At 28.4% G+C, this 6,320-nt stretch overlaps 1 non-coding gene across 1 annotated transcript; it reads left to right on the forward strand.

Moving 5' to 3' along the window:
• The first annotated feature begins 5,657 nt into the window (after window positions 1–5,657).
• On the forward strand, window positions 5,658–5,729 carry TRNAT-GGU (transfer RNA threonine (anticodon GGU)). The gene has a single exon. It is a non-coding gene; the product is annotated as a tRNA-Thr (tRNA).
• Window positions 5,730–6,320: the final 591 nt, after the last annotated feature.

The following is a 6,320-nucleotide window of genomic DNA, read 5'->3' on the forward strand; positions in this document are numbered from 1 at the left end:
GGTTGATATTTCGTCGACCAATTTTTCCTAATTCACATCTTTGTTGAAAAAATTTTTTTGTAATTCTTTCCATAAAGATTCAGAAAATACCGGATCTCCGCCAACCACAAGCAAATTGTCGATAAAACTCCAAAATGGCATTTTTCTTTTGACCCAATTTTTTTTTTATCCTTATCATTTAGGAAAGACAACGAAAATTTCAGGGATAACAAACATTTTCTAGAATTTTCGCTTAAATTCGAACCCATAGCTGATGATAGAACTAGAATAGATATTTTCTGTTTCCTACTCACACGAGCCCATATCCTTGCTTTTTTATCAATCTCTAATTCTAATCTACCCCCCCAGTCTGATATTATAGTGCCAGTATAGACCGGAATTCCGTTAGGGTCCAATTCTGAACGGTAATAGATACCAGGACTTTGCAATATTTGATTGATTACTATTCTGTATATTCCATTTACTATAGAAGTTCCCAGAGAATTCATTAGAGGAATATTTCCAACAAAAATAGTTTGTTTTTTGTATATCTCTACTACTTTTCCAAATTAATCCCGCGGATATATATAATTCAGCAGAATATGTAAGTGATTCATATACAGCATCTTTTTCGTTTATCAAGGGTTCTAATAATTGATATGTTTCGGCAAATAATTGAAATTCAATTTCTTGATCTGTATCCTCAATTTTTGGAAACTTAAAAAGCCCTTCTGTTAAGCCCCGATCAATGAACCTACAAAACCCTTCAAATTGTATCTGATTCAATCCAGGTAGTGTAGACATTTCTTCATTTTCACTCCCAAGCATTTTCAATTTCCCCGTGAATTTTATCGAAAAATATTCCACGATTTGCTGTCATGCTTCATCAAATCACATGAATCCATTTAGCAATATTGGAATTTCTATTCTTTATACTGAATTACATGAAATCTTACCTAATCCCGTGTATCAAATATTTCTTAGTGTATGAAATACCTATTATGAAAAGAGAAAGAATTATTAGAATTTGATACTCAACTTCGAAGGAATTTGCAACAAAACAAACAGATAGAATCGAAAGTCTAATCTAAAAAAAGGATTGGAAATTTCTACCGGGCATTTCAATATTTTTTTAGGAATCTAAAAAAAATGCATTTCATTTCTATCATTATTATGATATTACATATTCAAATTCAATTGGATACAAAAAAAAAAATCCATTCGAAATTGTCAAGAAAAGATATATTTTGAAGTGAAGTATTTTGGAGCAAATTCAATTGGATACAAAAAAAAATCCATTCGAAATTGTCAAGAAAAGATATATTTTGAAGTGAAGTATTTTGGAGAGAATTGGGGAGAATATGATTAGAGTATGTTATGTGTAATGTAATAAGGCTTGTATTTTTGAAACATGCATATATTTAACTGCAGCTATAGATCTGTCTCTAACTTTATTGCAGTCATATTTGTTCAGGATAACAAACACATAACATGTTGTGTGAATTTTTACAAATTTTCTATTGAAAATTGTAAAAAAAGAATAAGCACGATAATTTCTTGAAAATACCGTATAGTATTGGTATTCTATATCTATATAGATATGGATAAGATACTCGATTAGATAATATCTGTGTAACAGATCAAATTGATATTCTAGGGTTTACATATATTGAAAGTTGCTGTTATAATTATTAGAATGAACAAAGTTAAAAAAAAAAGCAATATTGATTGGTTATGTATCAATTTTTATTTTCTGATCTCATTAAGAAAAAAAAATTTCTATTCAAATATTCAAGAATAATTCATAAAAGAATAGTTAACGGTTGCGATTTGTCTCAAGATTGTTTTTCAATTTTTCATAGAAAGAAAAGGGGGGAGTATTCTCAAAAACTTCATATCTATATTTTTATTGGCGGCATGGCCGAGTGGTAAGGCGGGGGACTGCAAATCCTTTTTCCCCAGTTCAAATCCGGTGTCGCCTGATCGATAAGAAACTGTAAATGAAAGATTATATTACGTTTTTTTAGAAAACTTTTTTTCCAACAGAAGCAAGCGAGGGAAAAGGAGTCTTGAGAATTGCGTTTGATTCGAAATTATAAGCATCAGTAGCTTAAAAAATGTTGTAAATATTTTTGTCTCGAATTCAAGGAAAGATTCTAGTAGTGAAAAGGAATCCATAAATTTAGAAATGATAGTTCGTTCACTACACAACTATTGTAGTGTCTGTCTCCTGACTGGGTCTTTTATTAGATTGGATTAAGAATAAGTCGGATAGGAAAGTCCATTTTTAGGTAGAGAAAAGGCAGAAGAAAAACCTTCTATACAGACTAATTTAAAGTTTATGAGTGCTTCCACATTTTATCAATATTATTTATTTAGATCAATTCTATTAATAGCTTTAATTTAGCTAATTCGCTTTCGTAATATTCAAAAAAGTATTCTTTAGATTTTCATATTCTATATTCTAATAAAATTAAAAAGTTTTGATTCTAAAATCGAATAGAAAAGAAAAAAAGTTTTTTAATTATTTTAGAGAACGAATTGGGAGACATTTAAGGGACTATTTCAAATAGAAAGAAGAGTATAAGTATGCAAATGAATCTGTCTTGATTCTTTTTTTATGAAATCCTTAAGGAAATGATAAAAGAGAAATCTTAATATTCCCACCTGGTAGTAACATTCATTGACTTATAACTTCCTATAATTTTTTTATGTTTAATGTTTTATGATTTTACTAAAAATAATCAAAAAAAACTTTTTAGATGTTCTAATAACTAATAAATAGAATGAATTCTTGTTTTTCGTGAATGATGTTAGCCCAGAATCCTTTTTTTGACTCTGTAATAGCAATTCCACTATTATAGTATAGTATTTTTAGCGAATAATACAAAAAAAAGAATAGAATAAAAAATTTGAAAAAATAATGAAATAGTTCCTTCATATTTATAGAGATAGGAGACAAAATTTACATGGATATAGTAAGTATTGCTTGGGCTGCTTTAATGGTAGTTTTTTCATTTTCCCTTTCCCTCGTAGTATGGGGAAGAAGTGGGCTATAGGGATACTAAAAATTGAGTTAAGGGATCCAAGTAACCTTGTTGATTTCTACCTGAATTTTTGAATTTCGAAACTATTGAATGAAAATATTTCATTTAAACTAATACTAATTAATTGAGTTCAAATAGAAAATCTATCTTGATTCTATTATATTTTAGTAGTGTAATGTATTCTATGTATCTTATAGGAATTGAAAATACTCTTTCAATCAAACAAATATTTTCATTATTCCCCATATTCCTATTTTGAGAAAAACAAGGGAATCAAAAAGAAGAAGAAATGGATTCCTATTCCAATCAAATTTTTCTTAAAATTTCTATTTCGATGAACTGACGCTTAACCTGGTTATATAGATATATATATATATGGAAAATGGCGGACCGTGTAATAACCATTCCTGTTTTTTTTACCCCCTTTTTTTCCTAAGATACCGGAATTGTTTGTAAAAGAATCTGAAAAAAAAAATTGGACGCAATTCTCAGATAGTAGAAATCAAATTGATTTCTACTATCTGGATTACGCTGATTGTACGATCATTTTTTTAAATCATTCATAAAAATGAAGAAATCATATTTCAGTGAAATTAGTCACTTTTACTTACCGTTTTTACATAAATTATAAGTAAAAAAGCAGTAGGAACTAGAATAAACAGTGCAGTAGCAATAAATGCGAGAATATTTACTTCCATAATCTTTATTATGTTCTATTTCTCTTAAATTTCTAAAAAAAAAATTCGGGATTTAATCCCATAGAAATGTTCAATCTTTCAACAATGGTATAAATTGGATTTCAATGATATCAAATCGGATCAATATCATGAATCACAAAATCTGGAGCTATCAAATCAACTCATGAAATAGTATAACATAGGAAGATCTTTTATCCATACTAAATAAAACAAAAAAACATTTATTCTTGATGAAAGTCCAAAATCCCTTTCCTTCCTTTTTCGGCGAAACAAATGAAAAAGCAGGGGGGGGCCCCAAATAAAATTTTGTTTATCAATTTGATTCCCTACAAATACACAAAAAAGGAATTTATTTTTTATTTTTTTGGATTTATATCCAACGGGATTGACGGGGCTCGAACCCGCAGCTTCCGCCTTGACAGGGCGGTGCTCTGACCAATTGAACTACAATCCCAGGGAAAGGGGTGTACTGTATAAATATTTTTACGGACCGTTTCTGTCAAACCTTTTCTTTTTCTATTTCGGATTCGAACCTTTTTGTTGTAAATGAAAAAAGCGCATTTTTTTATATATTGATATGTATATCGATATCACTTTAGTGAGATCGACACAAATTACTCGTAATCCGTTTCTTATTCTTATTCTATTAACAAATCGATTGAAAATTGAATCAATGAAAAAAAAATATTTTTTTTTTCAATTTTTCCTTATATTTTCTACTTACAGATCTTGACATGAATACCGATTATTAACAAGATTTTGAATTTGTGGAAAGAAATATGGAATACAGAAAAAAAAGAAATAACCTTAGATATGTTTAATATTTTGATTCTTCGTATCATAGCACATCAGTCATTTCCAGAGAACTATAAATGGGTTATAGAATTTCATAGTGGATCGGCAAATTCTTGGGCCGAGCTGGATTTGAACCAGCGTAGACATATTGCCAACGAATTTACAGTCCGTCCCCATTAACCGCTCGGGCATCGACCCAGCACAATAGGAAGAATACATTTCAGTTTTTATTGAAAATTTTTGATCAACTTCCTTTCGTAACACCCTACCCCCAGGGGAAGTCGAATCCCGCTGCCTCCTTGAAAGAGAGATGTCCTGAACCACTAGACGATGGGGGCATACTTGCCCGACCGCCATTATACTACGTTCATAGTATGAACAGTTTTTTGCAATTGTCAATATAATGATATGATTCGATAAAAAAAAATATTTTTCGTTCTTTCATAATTCCATAGAAATTTTTTATTAATCATTTATATTTCTAAATTTTTTTATTCCAGTCATAATAAGAAAAAAAAAGAAGTAATGTTCCAATAAAGAGAAAATTCTTCACAGGAATGATTCGTTTGTTGCAAAGGACGAGAGGTTAAAACTTCATTTCTATCATTTATTACTAATACTAAGATTCGATAGGTAGATTTATATCTAATACTAAGAAAAAAAACTTTGGAAAATAGAATTTTTCAATAAAAAAATAAAAATTTGGTTTAGGGACAGAACATATTGAATCCATTTTATCAATGATTCGATTTTATCAATGTTTCGATGAAATATTTTATTTTGTGAGTACATTTATGTATCAATAAAAAGAATTTAGTGTTATGATTAGAATGACTTCAAGAATCCATTTTGAAATAATATATTTGATATGGATCAAATCCAATCTTAATCAATTCTTTTTTTTAACTATATTCTATTCACTAGGTAAATCCAATTTTTTGTTCTTTGATGAGTCATTATACAAATAATAGATATTGATGTACATGTATTCTAATCCCATTTATATCATTTAATTTATATAATTTATATAAATTTATAGAAATAATTTATATAAATTTATAGAATAAGTATACACAGTAACAAATATATGTACTAGTCATGCTAGTTCCTTATTTAGAAATTGAAAGAAAGAAAAAGGGCCCTTTTAACTCAGTGGTAGAGTAACGCCATGGTAAGGCGTAAGTCATCGGTTCAAATCCGATAAGGGGCTTTTTACTTTTTTTTTCAAAAGCAATAGTCTTTCTATTTGAAGGAAGAATAAAAAGATTCTTGATATTTTGAAAAAGTTTCTATTTGTAATAAAAAAGAAAAAGTGTAAAATTCAATAATGGAAAAATAAAAAAAGTAAGTGGACCTAACCCGTTGAATTATATTTATATCTACTATTCTGATATTCAAATTTGATAAAGATTCAATTCGAACAATTTTTTTTCTTTTTAAGACTTTTTTCGTTTAGACTCCCTAAGAATCTCTGAATATTTCCAATGAAATCTTCTTGTTTCTGAACTAAGAAAAAAGGTTATGCCTTTTCTTTACTCAGAAGGGCCTTAATACGAATTTCAAGTTCCACCAAACAAGTTTTTTAAAATTAAAATGAAACATATTTTTTTCCATAAATTTCTATTATTTCTATAAGATTAGATAGAATCTTATAGAAATAATAGAAAAATACATTAAATTATGTCTTCACATATCAAATAGTTTCTTTTCATATCGATGTGTACGATATTTTTCCAGCAATTCATATATATGAGACAAAAACTTTCATTTACAGTTTTTTCTTTTTATTATAGTATTTATA

This window comes from Vigna unguiculata, unplaced genomic scaffold, assembly GCF_037176805.1.
Source record: "Vigna unguiculata cultivar grain cowpea cultivar isolate G323 ecotype 2 unplaced genomic scaffold, ASM3717680v1 ptg000170l, whole genome shotgun sequence".
NCBI classification, from domain to species: domain Eukaryota; kingdom Viridiplantae; phylum Streptophyta; class Magnoliopsida; order Fabales; family Fabaceae; genus Vigna; species Vigna unguiculata.